Source organism: Sinohyriopsis cumingii, unplaced genomic scaffold, assembly GCF_028554795.1.
Source record: "Sinohyriopsis cumingii isolate HCF-2022 unplaced genomic scaffold, ASM2855479v2 utg000781l, whole genome shotgun sequence".
Lineage (NCBI taxonomy): Eukaryota > Metazoa > Mollusca > Bivalvia > Unionida > Unionidae > Sinohyriopsis > Sinohyriopsis cumingii.
The window spans coordinates 46477-66849 of NW_028315930.1; positions in this window are offsets into that span (position 1 = coordinate 46477).

Below are 20373 nucleotides of genomic sequence, written 5' to 3' on the forward strand. Positions count from 1 at the left end.
CTAGGGAGGTTCTACCTTACTGAAAAATGGTGCTGATCTCTCTCATGAAAACCTGAGCCATGTCTTTGAGGTGCCATATATCAGTGTGGTGATATGAACTAATCTTGGTCACTTATGGCAGTACACTGCACATGCCCTTATGAAACCATGCTATTACCACCAGACTACTCAGGAGAGCTTCCAAGCTAATCCAATTCTAACACTTTGTTCCAGATACCAGGCTAGACCTGAAAAGATACAATATGTTTCACTTAATTCTACAAAACAGTAAGATCTATGTAAATGAAGTTAAAATGTGTTAGATATGGTGATTTCAAATTAACATTAAGGTTGCAAGCATGGGGGAAAATATTAAACTTGACAGAGTGACACTCAGAAATGTGAAGCAATGGCCATGTATTAAAGTGTTAAATTCATCCTAAAAGTATATGACGTTTCTAGAAGCACATTTAGCCATTTACAAGTTAAATAACTAATCAGGTAGACTATGTATCATAAAGTTTAAGGCAATGTTGGGGCGGTGAGGTTTGATCATTGGTGTAAACATTATTACATACCAGTATACAGGAAAGTCAAGTGACAATGTACTAAATTAGAATGTGTTACTATAAGCATTCTTATTCATGAGGGAAATAACAATTTTGGATATTGCAAGTGAATACAGCCAAATGTGGTCATACAAATCAACTATAAGTACCAATAAATCCTATATCATCAGCTAAATGTGAAATTCTCATCCCCAAAACTTGTAAACAAGGATGGAAATTTGCATATGTGGGACATATACAATGTACTTGTTAAGATCAAATGTGCAAACATAATTCAAATGATCTATTTGAACATTTATATGGTATTTTGAAGAGTGTTGGTTACCAATTATTAAGCTCATTGATTGAATGGAATCAGATATCAGCTGATGTTTCAATACCGCACTCTGTCAAAGTACTAAATTGAAATATGTTACCATACATAGGCATATTCATGATGAAAATAACATTTTGGGATATTTTCAGTGCACATAGCCATAAATGTGCTTTACAGATTCACTATAGGTACAATGTCAGCCTATATGATGTACTGAATGTGAACTTTTGATCCCAAACATTCTAAAATGGATGGATATTTGTACATGTGGGATATGTAACCATGTACAAAGTTAAATTCAAATAATTTGCTTGAATACTTCTTATGTAATCTTTAGAGTGTCAGTTAACAAATAGTATTAGTAATTAATAATGCATCAAGCAAGATGGATCATTAGAATTCCCATAACATCATATAGGCCACAATGCCGCACTACACCAATCAATATCTTAACCTAACTGAACAATAAAATGGAATGCATTTTGCATTCAACTTACATCATTTTGCTTTTTTCTTACATCCAAGGGTAAATATACCTGGGGGAAGCATATTTTATCCCTTTGACCTGTATTTCATTCTCAGACAGTTTAAAATGATTTAGTAGAGAACTTGAGTAGGTTCTAGTATAAAGTTTTCATCGCTGTCCTCTCACTAAATACCTTATAACTATGTTTATGAACAATTACTGAAGGCTATACAAGCAGATGTTTGTTGCTCAGGAAGTGACCCCATCAAAAACACATAAATTAACTGATTGGACCCCTAATAAATAGTCTGAATGGCCAATACAAATTATAATTTTGTCTTCATGTATTTTTAATGAAGGTCTCATTTTGACTACGAAGATATTTTCTCTGACAAAATGTGACAAAAATCCAACATTGGAGCTTTTATATGGTGTAGGAATATATACATGCTGATAACATTTAATATGATTCCCAAAAATATTATATATGTGCATTTTAGGGGTTTTTTTAATTATTTTTTAAAATTATTTTTAAATTTTATTAAAATTTTTAAAATAAAAATTAATTTTTTACTTTAAATTTCATTCTTATATTTTAAAAGTCAATATACATGACATATTAAAATTTCATGTGTCTATCATTAATAATAAAGATTTTATGCCAATTTAAACTTTGCTCCAATACTGCCCTGACAGGACATAGTACACAATTAATTTTACTATATGTTCTCTACATTTGTTTCTCAGTACTGACCTTTCCACTGTGTGACAATCAATGCAAATCATATGTTAATCTAAAATACCTTCAAAGATGACTTCACGGTGAAGTTCTTGTCAAAGGTTGACCTGCTCTTTTTTTAGATCATTGACTGTCAACATAACAGCATGTAACCAGAACACGTATTTCACTTCCGGATCATCACCAAGGCCTTATTACTCACTGTGCACTGTCGCCAAAATACATACAGACAACAACACCCTGAGCTCATATTATCAAGAATAAACAGTTACCTTTTAAATCCCTACCAAAAATGCATAAATAAAACTCTTCTATCACCACCAAAATGAGAGAGGAAAAAATGTTCTAAAAATAGACTAGAACTACATTCGTGGGTACTGAACTGGAAGTATTAATTGTGATGTAATTCCTGACAGGCTCCATGTTTTACGCCAATTTTAGTCAAACTTTTATATTTGCATGCTATACCTATTTCAACTTTATACATGAAGTCTTTTTGAATTTCCTTGCAAGGAAAACATGTGACACCTGTCAGAAAGTATGTAGTGCTGGTGTTCCACAGGGTGCAAGTTCTGGTCCAAGTGCTCTTGAGAAACCAAAACTAAATTTGCTATATCTTCCTTAATTATAGGAATTTTTCAATGCAGTAAAAACCTAATTGTGATACAAGATAAGCCCTGTCTGAAAATATGTTTGAAAGTTACAAATGTTGATAAATTCAGTTTTAATGGCAAATTAAATAAACATTTAAATTTTAAAAACTAAATTTTATTGAAAACTTAAATTTTCATACAAGTTTTAAAACACAGTTTGACAAATTTTAGACAGAAAAGTTGACTAATGAATGATATTTAAAACAAATGGTAGTTTGGGTCTGTATAACTGATAACATTTTCCCCAGGGGTAGTGAAGCATCATGGCTCATAGTGATTTTGGCAGCAAACCGCAATATGCCTGTCCAGATGCATATAGGTGTACACACTAAAGAAACACTGACAGGTGCTATGTTCCACATTTGTTGTGTCAGGTACTTAGGCAGTTGTTTCCATAACTAATAGCACATTCAGATTTAAAGTTCTAATGGGACCACTACCATGTTTTATAGCAAAAATGCATTCCATTTCAATGTCGATAACAACAAAAGGTGGCAATGGGATAGGAAAATAGTTTCTAGGGAGGTTCTACCTTACTGAAAAATGGTGCTGATCTCTCTCATGAAAACCTGAGCCATGTCTTTGAGGTGCCATATATCAGTGTGGTGATATGAACTAATCTTGGTCACTTATGGCAGTACACTGCACATGCCCTTATGAAACCATGCTATTACCACCAGACTACTCAGGAGAGCTTCCAAGCTAATCCAATTCTAACACTTTGTTCCAGATACCAGGCTAGACCTGAAAAGATACAATATGTTTCACTTAATTCTACAAAACAGTAAGATCTATGTAAATGAAGTTAAAATGTGTTAGATATGGTGATTTCAAATTAACATTAAGGTTGCAAGCATGGGGGAAAATATTAAACTTGACAGAGTGACACTCAGAAATGTGAAGCAATGGCCATGTATTAAAGTGTTAAATTCATCCTAAAAGTATATGACGTTTCTAGAAGCACATTTAGCCATTTACAAGTTAAATAACTAATCAGGTAGACTATGTATCATAAAGTTTAAGGCAATGTTGGGGCGGTGAGGTTTGATCATTGGTGTAAACATTATTACATACCAGTATACAGGAAAGTCAAGTGACAATGTACTAAATTAGAATGTGTTACTATAAGCATTCTTATTCATGAGGGAAATAACAATTTTGGATATTGCAAGTGAATACAGCCAAATGTGGTCATACAAATCAACTATAAGTACCAATAAATCCTATATCATCAGCTAAATGTGAAATTCTCATCCCCAAAACTTGTAAACAAGGATGGAAATTTGCATATGTGGGACATATACAATGTACTTGTTAAGATCAAATGTGCAAACATAATTCAAATGATCTATTTGAACATTTATATGGTATTTTGAAGAGTGTTGGTTACCAATTATTAAGCTCATTGATTGAATGGAATCAGATATCAGCTGATGTTTCAATACCGCACTCTGTCAAAGTACTAAATTGAAATATGTTACCATACATAGGCATATTCATGATGAAAATAACATTTTGGGATATTTTCAGTGCACATAGCCATAAATGTGCTTTACAGATTCACTATAGGTACAATGTCAGCCTATATGATGTACTGAATGTGAACTTTTGATCCCAAACATTCTAAAATGGATGGATATTTGTACATGTGGGATATGTAACCATGTACAAAGTTAAATTCAAATAATTTGCTTGAATACTTCTTATGTAATCTTTAGAGTGTCAGTTAACAAATAGTATTAGTAATTAATAATGCATCAAGCAAGATGGATCATTAGAATTCCCATAACATCATATAGGCCACAATGCCGCACTACACCAATCAATATCTTAACCTAACTGAACAATAAAATGGAATGCATTTTGTATTCAACTTACATCATTTTGCTTTTTTCTTACATCCAAGGGTAAATATACCTGGGGGAAGCATATTTTATCCCTTTGACCTGTATTTCATTCTCAGACAGTTTAAAATGATTTAGTAGAGAACCTGAGTAGGTTCTAGTATAAAGTTTTCATCGCTGTCCTCTCACTAAATACCTTATAACTATGTTTATGAACAATTACTGAAGGCTATACAAGCAGATGTTTGTTGCTCAGGAAGTGACCCCATCAAAAACACATAAATTAACTGATTGGACCCCTAATAAATAGTCTGAATGGCCAATACAAATTATAATTTTGTCTTCATGTATTTTTAATGAAGGTCTCATTTTGACTACGAAGATATTTTCTCTGACAAAATGTGACAAAAATCCAACATTGGAGCTTTTATATGGTGTAGGAATATATACATGCTGATAACATTTAATATGATTCCCAAAAATATTATATATGTGCATTTTAGGGGTTTTTTTAATTATTTTTTAAAATTATTTTTAAATTTTATTAAAATTTTTAAAATAAAAATTAATTTTTTACTTTTAATTTCATTCTTATATTTTAAAAGTCAATATACATGACATATTAAAATTTCATGTGTCTATCATTAATAATAAAGATTTTATGCCAATTTAAACTTTGCTCCAATACTGCCCTGACAGGACATAGTACACAATTAATTTTACTATATGTTCTCTACATTTGTTTCTCAGTACTGACCTTTCCACTGTGTGACAATCAATGCAAATCATATGTTAATCTAAAATACCTTCAAAGATGACTTCACGGTGAAGTTCTTGTCAAAGGTTGACCTGCTCTTTTTTTAGATCATTGACTGTCAACATAACAGCATGTAACCAGAACACGTATTTCACTTCCGGATCATCACCAAGGCCTTATTACTCACTGTGCACTGTCGCCAAAATACATACAGACAACAACACCCTGAGCTCATATTATCAAGAATAAACAGTTACCTTTTAAATCCCTACCAAAAATGCATAAATAAAACTCTTCTATCACCACCAAAATGAGAGAGGAAAAAATGTTCTAAAAATAGACTAGAACTACATTCGTGGGTACTGAACTGGAAGTATTAATTGTGATGTAATTCCTGACAGGCTCCATGTTTTACGCCAATTTTAGTCAAACTTTTATATTTGCATGCTATACCTATTTCAACTTTATACATGAAGTCTTTTTGAATTTCCTTGCAAGGAAAACATGTGACACCTGTCAGAAAGTATGTAGTGCTGGTGTTCCACAGGGTGCAAGTTCTGGTCCAAGTGCTCTTGAGAAACCAAAACTAAATTTGCTATATCTTCCTTAATTATAGGAATTTTTCAATGCAGTAAAAACCTAATTGTGATACAAGATAAGCCCTGTCTGAAAATATGTTTGAAAGTTACAAATGTTGATAAATTCAGTTTTAATGGCAAATTAAATAAACATTTAAATTTTAAAAACTAAATTTTATTGAAAACTTAAATTTTCATACAAGTTTTAAAACACAGTTTGACAAATTTTAGACAGAAAAGTTGACTAATGAATGATATTTAAAACAAATGGTAGTTTGGGTCTGTATAACTGATAACATTTTCCCCAGGGGTAGTGAAGCATCATGGCTCATAGTGATTTTGGCAGCAAACCGCAATATGCCTGTCCAGATGCATATAGGTGTACACACTAAAGAAACACTGACAGGTGCTATGTTCCACATTTGTTGTGTCAGGTACTTAGGCAGTTGTTTCCATAACTAATAGCACATTCAGATTTAAAGTTCTAATGGGACCACTACCATGTTTTATAGCAAAAATGCATTCCATTTCAATGTCGATAACAACAAAAGGTGGCAATGGGATAGGAAAATAGTTTCTAGGGAGGTTCTACCTTACTGAAAAATGGTGCTGATCTCTCTCATGAAAACCTGAGCCATGTCTTTGAGGTGCCATATATCAGTGTGGTGATATGAACTAATCTTGGTCACTTATGGCAGTACACTGCACATGCCCTTATGAAACCATGCTATTACCACCAGACTACTCAGGAGAGCTTCCAAGCTAATCCAATTCTAACACTTTGTTCCAGATACCAGGCTAGACCTGAAAAGATACAATATGTTTCACTTAATTCTACAAAACAGTAAGATCTATGTAAATGAAGTTAAAATGTGTTAGATATGGTGATTTCAAATTAACATTAAGGTTGCAAGCATGGGGGAAAATATTAAACTTGACAGAGTGACACTCAGAAATGTGAAGCAATGGCCATGTATTAAAGTGTTAAATTCATCCTAAAAGTATATGACGTTTCTAGAAGCACATTTAGCCATTTACAAGTTAAATAACTAATCAGGTAGACTATGTATCATAAAGTTTAAGGCAATGTTGGGGCGGTGAGGTTTGATCATTGGTGTAAACATTATTACATACCAGTATACAGGAAAGTCAAGTGACAATGTACTAAATTAGAATGTGTTACTATAAGCATTCTTATTCATGAGGGAAATAACAATTTTGGATATTGCAAGTGAATACAGCCAAATGTGGTCATACAAATCAACTATAAGTACCAATAAATCCTATATCATCAGCTAAATGTGAAATTCTCATCCCCAAAACTTGTAAACAAGGATGGAAATTTGCATATGTGGGACATATACAATGTACTTGTTAAGATCAAATGTGCAAACATAATTCAAATGATCTATTTGAACATTTATATGGTATTTTGAAGAGTGTTGGTTACCAATTATTAAGCTCATTGATTGAATGGAATCAGATATCAGCTGATGTTTCAATACCGCACTCTGTCAAAGTACTAAATTGAAATATGTTACCATACATAGGCATATTCATGATGAAAATAACATTTTGGGATATTTTCAGTGCACATAGCCATAAATGTGCTTTACAGATTCACTATAGGTACAATGTCAGCCTATATGATGTACTGAATGTGAACTTTTGATCCCAAACATTCTAAAATGGATGGATATTTGTACATGTGGGATATGTAACCATGTACAAAGTTAAATTCAAATAATTTGCTTGAATACTTCTTATGTAATCTTTAGAGTGTCAGTTAACAAATAGTATTAGTAATTAATAATGCATCAAGCAAGATGGATCATTAGAATTCCCATAACATCATATAGGCCACAATGCCGCACTACACCAATCAATATCTTAACCTAACTGAACAATAAAATGGAATGCATTTTGTATTCAACTTACATCATTTTGCTTTTTTCTTACATCCAAGGGTAAATATACCTGGGGGAAGCATATTTTATCCCTTTGACCTGTATTTCATTCTCAGACAGTTTAAAATGATTTAGTAGAGAACTTGAGTAGGTTCTAGTATAAAGTTTTCATCGCTGTCCTCTCACTAAATACCTTATAACTATGTTTATGAACAATTACTGAAGGCTATACAAGCAGATGTTTGTTGCTCAGGAAGTGACCCCATCAAAAACACATAAATTAACTGATTGGACCCCTAATAAATAGTCTGAATGGCCAATACAAATTATAATTTTGTCTTCATGTATTTTTAATGAAGGTCTCATTTTGACTACGAAGATATTTTCTCTGACAAAATGTGACAAAAATCCAACATTGGAGCTTTTATATGGTGTAGGAATATATACATGCTGATAACATTTAATATGATTCCCAAAAATATTATATATGTGCATTTTAGGGGTTTTTTTAATTATTTTTTAAAATTATTTTTAAATTTTATTAAAATTTTTAAAATAAAAATTAATTTTTTACTTTTAATTTCATTCTTATATTTTAAAAGTCAATATACATGACATATTAAAATTTCATGTGTCTATCATTAATAATAAAGATTTTATGCCAATTTAAACTTTGCTCCAATACTGCCCTGACAGGACATAGTACACAATTAATTTTACTATATGTTCTCTACATTTGTTTCTCAGTACTGACCTTTCCACTGTGTGACAATCAATGCAAATCATATGTTAATCTAAAATACCTTCAAAGATGACTTCACGGTGAAGTTCTTGTCAAAGGTTGACCTGCTCTTTTTTTAGATCATTGACTGTCAACATAACAGCATGTAACCAGAACACGTATTTCACTTCCGGATCATCACCAAGGCCTTATTACTCACTGTGCACTGTCGCCAAAATACATACAGACAACAACACCCTGAGCTCATATTATCAAGAATAAACAGTTACCTTTAAATCCCTACCAAAAATGCATAAATAAAACTCTTCTATCACCACCAAAATGAGAGAGGAAAAAATGTTCTAAAAATAGACTAGAACTACATTCGTGGGTACTGAACTGGAAGTATTAATTGTGATGTAATTCCTGACAGGCTCCATGTTTTACGCCAATTTTAGTCAAACTTTTATATTTGCATGCTATACCTATTTCAACTTTATACATGAAGTCTTTTTGAATTTCCTTGCAAGGAAAACATGTGACACCTGTCAGAAAGTATGTAGTGCTGGTGTTCCACAGGGTGCAAGTTCTGGTCCAAGTGCTCTTGAGAAACCAAAACTAAATTTGCTATATCTTCCTTAATTATAGGAATTTTTCAATGCAGTAAAAACCTAATTGTGATACAAGATAAGACCTGTCTGAAAATATGTTTGACAGTTACAAATGTTGATAAATTCAGTTTTAATGGCAAATTAAATAAACATTTAAATTTTAAAAACTAAATTTTATTGAAAACTTAAATTTTCATACAAGTTTTAAAACACAGTTTGACAAATTTTAGACAGAAAAGTTGACTAATGAATGATATTTAAAACAAATGGTAGTTTGGGTCTGTATAACTGATAACATTTTCCCCAGGGGTAGTGAAGCATCATGGCTCATAGTGATTTTGGCAGCAAACCGCAATATGCCTGTCCAGATGCATATAGGTGTACACACTAAAGAAACACTGACAGGTGCTATGTTCCACATTTGTTGTGTCAGGTACTTAGGCAGTTGTTTCCATAACTAATAGCACATTCAGATTTAAAGTTCTAATGGGACCACTACCATGTTTTATAGCAAAAATGCATTCCATTTCAATGTCGATAACAACAAAAGGTGGCAATGGGATAGGAAAATAGTTTCTAGGGAGGTTCTACCTTACTGAAAAATGGTGCTGATCTCTCTCATGAAAACCTGAGCCATGTCTTTGAGGTGCCATATATCAGTGTGGTGATATGAACTAATCTTGGTCACTTATGGCAGTACACTGCACATGCCCTTATGAAACCATGCTATTACCACCAGACTACTCAGGAGAGCTTCCAAGCTAATCCAACTCTAACACTTTGTTCCAGATACCAGGCTAGACCTGAAAAGATACAATATGTTTCACTTAATTCTACAAAACAGTAAGATCTATGTAAATGAAGTTAAAATGTGTTAGATATGGTGATTTCAAATTAACATTAAGGTTGCAAGCATGGGGGAAAATATTAAACTTGACAGAGTGACACTCAGAAATGTGAAGCAATGGCCATGTATTAAAGTGTTAAATTCATCCTAAAAGTATATGAGGTTTCTAGAAGCACATTTAGCCATTTACAAGTTAAATAACTAATCAGGTAGACTATGTATCATAAAGTTTAAGGCAATGTTGGGGCGGTGAGGTTTGATCATTGGTGTAAACATTATTACATACCAGTATACAGGAAAGTCAAGTGACAATGTACTAAATTAGAATGTGTTACTATAAGCATTCTTATTCATGAGGGAAATAACAATTTTGGATATTGCAAGTGAATACAGCCAAATGTGGTCATACAAATCAACTATAAGTACCAATAAATCCTATATCATCAGCTAAATGTGAAATTCTCATCCCCAAAACTTGTAAACAAGGATGGAAATTTGCATATGTGGGACATATACAATGTACTTGTTAAGATCAAATGTGCAAACATAATTCAAATGATCTATTTGAACATTTATATGGTATTTTGAAGAGTGTTGGTTACCAATTATTAAGCTCATTGATTGAATGGAATCAGATATCAGCTGATGTTTCAATACCACACTCTGTCAAAGTACTAAATTGAAATATGTTACCATACATAGGCATATTCATGATGAAAATAACATTTTGGGATATTTTCAGTGCACATAGCCATAAATGTGCTTTACAGATTCACTATAGGTACAATGTCAGCCTATATGATGTACTGAATGTGAACTTTTGATCCCAAACATTCTAAAATGGATGGATATTTGTACATGTGGGATATGTAACCATGTACAAAGTTAAATTCAAATAATTTGCTTGAATACTTCTTATGTAATCTTTAGAGTGCCAGTTAACAAATAGTATTAGTAATTAATAATGCATCAAGCAAGATGGATCATTAGAATTCCCATAACATCATATAGGCCACAATGCCGCACTACACCAATCAATATCTTAACCTAACTGAACAATAAAATGGAATGCATTTTGTATTCAACTTACATCATTTTGCTTTTTTCTTACATCCAAGGGTAAATATACCTGGGGGAAGCATATTTTATCCCTTTGACCTGTATTTCATTCTCAGACAGTTTAAAATGATTTAGTAGAGAACTTGAGTAGGTTCTAGTATAAAGTTTTCATCGCTGTCCTCTCACTAAATACCTTATAACTATGTTTATGAACAATTACTGAAGGCTATACAAGCAGATGTTTGTTGCTCAGGAAGTGACCCCAACAAAAACACATAAATTAACTGATTGGACCCCTAATAAATAGTCTGAATGGCCAATACAAATTATAATTTTGTCTTCATGTATTTTTAATGAAGGTCTCATTTTGACTACGAAGATATTTTCTCTGACAAAATGTGACAAAAATCCAACATTGGAGCTTTTATATGGTGTAGGAATATATACATGCTGATAACATTTAATATGATTCCCAAAAATATTATATATGTGCATTTTAGGGGTTTTTTTAATTATTTTTTAAAATTATTTTTAAATTTTATTAAAATTTTTAAAATAAAAATTAATTTTTTACTTTTAATTTCATTCTTATATTTTAAAAGTCAATATACATGACATATTAAAATTTCATGTGTCTATCATTAATAATAAAGATTTTATGCCAATTTAAACTTTGCTCCAATACTGCCCTGACAGGACATAGTACACAATTAATTTTACTATATGTTCTCTACATTTGTTTCTCAGTACTGACCTTTCCACTGTGTGACAATCAATGCAAATCATATGTTAATCTAAAATACCTTCAAAGATGACTTCACGGTGAAGTTCTTGTCAAAGGTTGACCTGCTCTTTTTTTAGATCATTGACTGTCAACATAACAGCATGTAACCAGAACACGTATTTCACTTCCGGATCATCACCAAGGCCTTATTACTCACTGTGCACTGTCGCCAAAATACATACAGACAACAACACCCTGAGCTCATATTATCAAGAATAAACAGTTACCTTTAAATCCCTACCAAAAATGCATAAATAAAACTCTTCTATCACCACCAAAATGAGAGAGGAAAAAATGTTCTAAAAATAGACTAGAACTACATTCGTGGGTACTGAACTGGAAGTATTAATTGTGATGTAATTCCTGACAGGCTCCATGTTTTACGCCAATTTTAGTCAAACTTTTATATTTGCATGCTATACCTATTTCAACTTTATACATGAAGTCTTTTTGAATTTCCTTGCAAGGAAAACATGTGACACCTGTCAGAAAGTATGTAGTGCTGGTGTTCCACAGGGTGCAAGTTCTGGTCCAAGTGCTCTTGAGAAACCAAAACTAAATTTGCTATATCTTCCTTAATTATAGGAACTTTTCAATGCAGTAAAAACCTAATTGTGATACAAGATAAGCCCTGTCTGAAAATATGTTTGAAAGTTACAAATGTTGATAAATTCAGTTTTAATGGCAAATTAAATAAACATTTAAATTTTAAAAACTAAATTTTATTGAAAACTTAAATTTTCATACAAGTTTTAAAACACAGTTTGACAAATTTTAGACAGAAAAGTTGACTAATGAATGATATTTAAAACAAATGGTAGTTTGGGTCTGTATAACTGATAACATTTTCCCCAGGGGTAGTGAAGCATCATGGCTCATAGTGATTTTGGCAGCAAACCGCAATATGCCTGTCCAGATGCATATAGGTGTACACACTAAAGAAACACTGACAGGTGCTATGTTCCACATTTGTTGTGTCAGGTACTTAGGCAGTTGTTTCCATAACTAATAGCACATTCAGATTTAAAGTTCTAATGGGACCACTACCATGTTTTATAGCAAAAATGCATTCCATTTCAATGTCGATAACAACAAAAGGTGGCAATGGGATAGGAAAATAGTTTCTAGGGAGGTTCTACCTTACTGAAAAATGGTGCTGATCTCTCTCATGAAAACCTGAGCCATGTCTTTGAGGTGCCATATATCAGTGTGGTGATATGAACTAATCTTGGTCACTTATGGCAGTACACTGCACATGCCCTTATGAAACCATGCTATTACCACCAGACTACTCAGGAGAGCTTCCAAGCTAATCCAACTCTAACACTTTGTTCCAGATACCAGGCTAGACCTGAAAAGATACAATATGTTTCACTTAATTCTACAAAACAGTAAGATCTATGTAAATGAAGTTAAAATGTGTTAGATATGGTGATTTCAAATTAACATTAAGGTTGCAAGCATGGGGGAAAATATTAAACTTGACAGAGTGACACTCAGAAATGTGAAGCAATGGCCATGTATTAAAGTGTTAAATTCATCCTAAAAGTATATGAGGTTTCTAGAAGCACATTTAGCCATTTACAAGTTAAATAACTAATCAGGTAGACTATGTATCATAAAGTTTAAGGCAATGTTGGGGCGGTGAGGTTTGATCATTGGTGTAAACATTATTACATACCAGTATACAGGAAAGTCAAGTGACAATGTACTAAATTAGAATGTGTTACTATAAGCATTCTTATTCATGAGGGAAATAACAATTTTGGATATTGCAAGTGAATACAGCCAAATGTGGTCATACAAATCAACTATAAGTACCAATAAATCCTATATCATCAGCTAAATGTGAAATTCTCATCCCCAAAACTTGTAAACAAGGATGGAAATTTGCATATGTGGGACATATACAATGTACTTGTTAAGATCAAATGTGCAAACATAATTCAAATGATCTATTTGAACATTTATATGGTATTTTGAAGAGTGTTGGTTACCAATTATTAAGCTCATTGATTGAATGGAATCAGATATCAGCTGATGTTTCAATACCACACTCTGTCAAAGTACTAAATTGAAATATGTTACCATACATAGGCATATTCATGATGAAAATAACATTTTGGGATATTTTCAGTGCACATAGCCATAAATGTGCTTTACAGATTCACTATAGGTACAATGTCAGCCTATATGATGTACTGAATGTGAACTTTTGATCCCAAACATTCTAAAATGGATGGATATTTGTACATGTGGGATATGTAACCATGTACAAAGTTAAATTCAAATAATTTGCTTGAATACTTCTTATGTAATCTTTAGAGTGCCAGTTAACAAATAGTATTAGTAATTAATAATGCATCAAGCAAGATGGATCATTAGAATTCCCATAACATCATATAGGCCACAATGCCGCACTACACCAATCAATATCTTAACCTAACTGAACAATAAAATGGAATGCATTTTGTATTCAACTTACATCATTTTGCTTTTTTCTTACATCCAAGGGTAAATATACCTGGGGGAAGCATATTTTATCCCTTTGACCTGTATTTCATTCTCAGACAGTTTAAAATGATTTAGTAGAGAACTTGAGTAGGTTCTAGTATAAAGTTTTCATCGCTGTCCTCTCACTAAATACCTTATAACTATGTTTATGAACAATTACTGAAGGCTATACAAGCAGATGTTTGTTGCTCAGGAAGTGACCCCAACAAAAACACATAAATTAACTGATTGGACCCCTAATAAATAGTCTGAATGGCCAATACAAATTATAATTTTGTCTTCATGTATTTTTAATGAAGGTCTCATTTTGACTACGAAGATATTTTCTCTGACAAAATGTGACAAAAATCCAACATTGGAGCTTTTATATGGTGTAGGAATATATACATGCTGATAACATTTAATATGATTCCCAAAAATATTATATATGTGCATTTTAGGGGTTTTTTTAATTATTTTTTAAAATTATTTTTAAATTTTATTAAAATTTTTAAAATAAAAATTAATTTTTTACTTTTAATTTCATTCTTATATTTTAAAAGTCAATATACATGACATATTAAAATTTCATGTGTCTATCATTAATAATAAAGATTTTATGCCAATTTAAACTTTGCTCCAATACTGCCCTGACAGGACATAGTACACAATTAATTTTACTATATGTTCTCTACATTTGTTTCTCAGTACTGACCTTTCCACTGTGTGACAATCAATGCAAATCATATGTTAATCTAAAATACCTTCAAAGATGACTTCACGGTGAAGTTCTTGTCAAAGGTTGACCTGCTCTTTTTTTAGATCATTGACTGTCAACATAACAGCATGTAACCAGAACACGTATTTCACTTCCGGATCATCACCAAGGCCTTATTACTCACTGTGCACTGTCGCCAAAATACATACAGACAACAACACCCTGAGCTCATATTATCAAGAATAAACAGTTACCTTTAAATCCCTACCAAAAATGCATAAATAAAACTCTTCTATCACCACCAAAATGAGAGAGGAAAAAATGTTCTAAAAATAGACTAGAACTACATTCGTGGGTACTGAACTGGAAGTATTAATTGTGATGTAATTCCTGACAGGCTCCATGTTTTACGCCAATTTTAGTCAAACTTTTATATTTGCATGCTATACCTATTTCAACTTTATACATGAAGTCTTTTTGAATTTCCTTGCAAGGAAAACATGTGACACCTGTCAGAAAGTATGTAGTGCTGGTGTTCCACAGGGTGCAAGTTCTGGTCCAAGTGCTCTTGAGAAACCAAAACTAAATTTGCTATATCTTCCTTAATTATAGGAATTTTTCAATGCAGTAAAAACCTAATTGTGATACAAGATAAGCCCTGTCTGAAAATATGTTTGAAAGTTACAAATGTTGATAAATTCTGTTTTAATGGCAAATTAAATAAACATTTAAATTTTAAAAACTAAATTTTATTGAAAACTTAAATTTTCATACAAGTTTTAAAACACAGTTTGACAAATTTTAGACAGAAAAGTTGACTAATGAATGATATTTAAAACAAATGGTAGTTTGGGTCTGTATAACTGATAACATTTTCCCCAGGGGTAGTGAAGCATCATGGCTCATAGTGATTTTGGCAGCAAACCGCAATATGCCTGTCCAGATGCATATAGGTGTACACACTAAAGAAACACTGACAGGTGCTATGTTCCACATTTGTTGTGTCAGGTACTTAGGCAGTTGTTTCCATAACTAATAGCACATTCAGATTTAAAGTTCTAATGGGACCACTACCATGTTTTATAGCAAAAATGCATTCCATTTCAATGTCGATAACAACAAAAGGTGGCAATGGGATAGGAAAATAGTTTCTAGGGAGGTTCTACCTTACTGAAAAATGGTGCTGATCTCTCTCATGAAAACCTGAGCCATGTCTTTGAGGTGCCATATATCAGTGTGGTGATATGAACTAATCTTGGTCACTTATGGCAGTACACTGCACATGCCCTTATGAAACCATGCTATTACCACCAGACTACTCAGGAGAGCTTCCAAGCTAATCCAACTCTAACACTTTGTTCCAGATACCAGGCTAGACCTGAAAAGATACAATATGTTTCACTTAATTCTACAAAACAGTAAGATCTATGTAAATGAAGTTAAAATGTGTTAGATATGGTGATTTCAAATTAACATTAAGGTTGCAAGCATGGGGGAAAATATTAAACTTGACAGAGTGACACTCAGAAATGTGAAGCAATGGCCATGTATTAAAGTGTTAAATTCATCCTAAAAGTATATGAGGTTTCTAGAAGCACATTTAGCCATTTACAAGTTAAATAACTAATCAGGTAGACTATGTATCATAAAGTTTAAGGCAATGTTGGGGCGGTGAGGTTTGATCATTGGTGTAAACATTATTACATACCAGTATACAGGAAAGTCAAGTGACAATGTACTAAATTAGAATGTGTTACTATAAGCATTCTTATTCATGAGGGAAATAACAATTTTGGATATTGCAAGTGAATACAGCCAAATGTGGTCATACAAATCAACTATAAGTACCAATAAATCCTATATCATCAGCTAAATGTGAAATTCTCATCCCCAAAACTTGTAAACAAGGATGGAAATTTGCATATGTGGGACATATACAATGTACTTGTTAAGATCAAATGTGCAAACATAATTCAAATGATCTATTTGAACATTTATATGGTATTTTGAAGAGTGTTGGTTACCAATTATTAAGCTCATTGATTGAATGGAATCAGATATCAGCTGATGTTTCAATACCGTACTCTGTCAAAGTACTAAATTGAAATATGTTACCATACATAGGCATATTCATGATGAAAATAACATTTTGGGATATTTTCAGTGCACATAGCCATAAATGTGCTTTACAGATTCACTATAGGTACAATGTCAGCCTATATGATGTACTGAATGTGAACTTTTGATCCCAAACATTCTGAAATGGATGGATATTTGTACATGTGGGATATGTAACCATGTACAAAGTTAAATTCAAATAATTTGCTTGAATACTTCTTATGTAATCTTTAGAGTGTCAGTTAACAAATAGTATTAGTAATTAATAATGCATCAAGCAAGATGGATCATTAGAATTCCCATAACATCATATAGGCCACAATGCCGCACTACACCAATCAATATCTTAACCTAACTGAACAATAAAATGGAATGCATTTTGTATTCAACTTACATCATTTTGCTTTTTTCTTACATCCAAGGGTAAATATACCTGGGGGAAGCATATTTTATCCCTTTGACCTGTATTTCATTCTCAGACAGTTTAAAATGATTTAGTAGAGAACTTGAGTAGGTTCTAGTATAAAGTTTTCATCGCTGTCCTCTCACTAAATACCTTATAACTATGTTTATGAACAATTACTGAAGGCTATACAAGCAGATGTTTGTTGCTCAGGAAGTGACCCCAACAAAAACACATAAATTAACTGATTGGACCCCTAATAAATAGTCTGAATGGCCAATACAAATTATAATTTTGTCTTCATGTATTTTTAATGAAGGTCTCATTTTGACTACGAAGATATTTTCTCTGACAAAATGTGACAAAAATCCAACATTGGAGCTTTTATATGGTGTAGGAATATATACATGCTGATAACATTTAATATGATTCCCAAAAATATTATATATGTGCATTTTAGGGGTTTTTTTAATTATTTTTTAAAATTATTTTTAAATTTTATTAAAATTTTTAAAATAAAAATTAATTTTTTACTTTTAATTTCATTCTTATATTTTAAAAGTCAATATACATGACATATTAAAATTTCATGTGTCTATCATTAATAATAAAGATTTTATGCCAATTTAAACTTTGCTCCAATACTGCCCTGACAGGACATAGTACACAATTAATTTTACTATATGTTCTCTACATTTGTTTCTCAGTACTGACCTTTCCACTGTGTGACAATCAATGCAAATCATATGTTAATCTAAAATACCTTCAAAGATGACTTCACGGTGAAGTTCTTGTCAAAGGTTGACCTGCTCTTTTTTTAGATCATTGACTGTCAACATAACAGCATGTAACCAGAACACGTATTTCACTTCCGGATCATCACCAAGGCCTTATTACTCACTGTGCACTGTCGCCAAAATACATACAGACAACAACACCCTGAGCTCATATTATCAAGAATAAACAGTTACCTTTAAATCCCTACCAAAAATGCATAAATAAAACTCTTCTATCACCACCAAAATGAGAGAGGAAAAAATGTTCTAAAAATAGACTAGAACTACATTCGTGGGTACTGAACTGGAAGTATTAATTGTGATGTAATTCCTGACAGGCTCCATGTTTTACGCCAATTTTAGTCAAACTTTTATATTTGCATGCTATACCTATTTCAACTTTATACATGAAGTCTTTTTGAATTTCCTTGCAAGGAAAACATGTGACACCTGTCAGAAAGTATGTAGTGCTGGTGTTCCACAGGGTGCAAGTTCTGGTCCAAGTGCTCTTGAGAAACCAAAACTAAATTTGCTATATCTTCCTTAATTATAGGAACTTTTCAATGCAGTAAAAACCTAATTGTGATACAAGATAAGCCCTGTCTGAAAATATGTTTGAAAGTTACAAATGTTGATAAATTCAGTTTTAATGGCAAATTAAATAAACATTTAAATTTTAAAAACTAAATTTTATTGAAAACTTAAATTTTCATACAAGTTTTAAAACACAGTTTGACAAATTTTAGACAGAAAAGTTGACTAATGAATGATATTTAAAACAAATGGTAGTTTGGGTCTGTATAACTGATAACATTTTCCCCAGGGGTAGTGAAGCATCATGGCTCATAGTGATTTTGGCAGCAAACCGCAATATGCCTGTCCAGATGCATATAGGTGTACACACTAAAGAAACACTGACAGGTGCTATGTTCCACATTTGTTGTGTCAGGTACTTAGGCAGTTGTTTCCATAACTAATAGCACATTCAGATTTAAAGTTCTAATGGGACCACTACCATGTTTTATAGCAAAAATGCATTCCATTTCAATGTCGATAACAACAAAAGGTGGCAATGGGATAGGAAAATAGTTTCTAGGGAGGTTCTACCTTACTGAAAAATGGTGCTGATCTCTCTCATGAAAACCTGAGCCATGTCTTTGAGGTGCCATATATCAGTGTGGTGATATGAACTAATCTTGGTCACTTATGGCAGTACACTGCACATGCCCTTATGAAACCATGCTATTACCACCAGACTACTCAGGAGAGCTTCCAAGCTAATCCAACTCTAACACTTTGTTCCAGATACCAGGCTAGACCTGAAAAGATACAATATGTTTCACTTAATTCTACAAAACAGTAAGATCTATGTAAATGAAGTTAAAATGTGTTAGATATGGTGATTTCAAATTAACATTAAGGTTGCAAGCATGGGGGAAAATATTAAACTTGACAGAGTGACACTCAGAAATGTGAAGCAATGGCCATGTATTAAAGTGTTAAATTCATCCTAAAAGTATATGAGGTTTCTAGAAGCACATTTAGCCATTTACAAGTTAAATAACTAATCAGGTAGACTATGTATCATAAAGTTTAAGGCAATGTTGGGGCGGTGAGGTTTGATCATTGGTGTAAACATTATTACATACCAGTATACAGGAAAGTCAAGTGACAATGTACTAAATTAGAATGTGTTACTATAAGCATTCTTATTCATGAGGGAAATAACAATTTTGGATATTGCAAGTGAATACAGCCAAATGTGGTCATACAAATCAACTATAAGTACCAATAAATCCTATATCATCAGCTAAATGTGAAATTCTCATCCCCAAAACTTGTAAACAAGGATGGAAATTTGCATATGTGGGACATATACAATGTACTTGTTAAGATCAAATGTGCAAACATAATTCAAATGATCTATTTGAACATTTATATGGTATTTTGAAGAGTGTTGGTTACCAATTATTAAGCTCATTGATTGAATGGAATCAGATATCAGCTGATGTTTCAATACCACACTCTGTCAAAG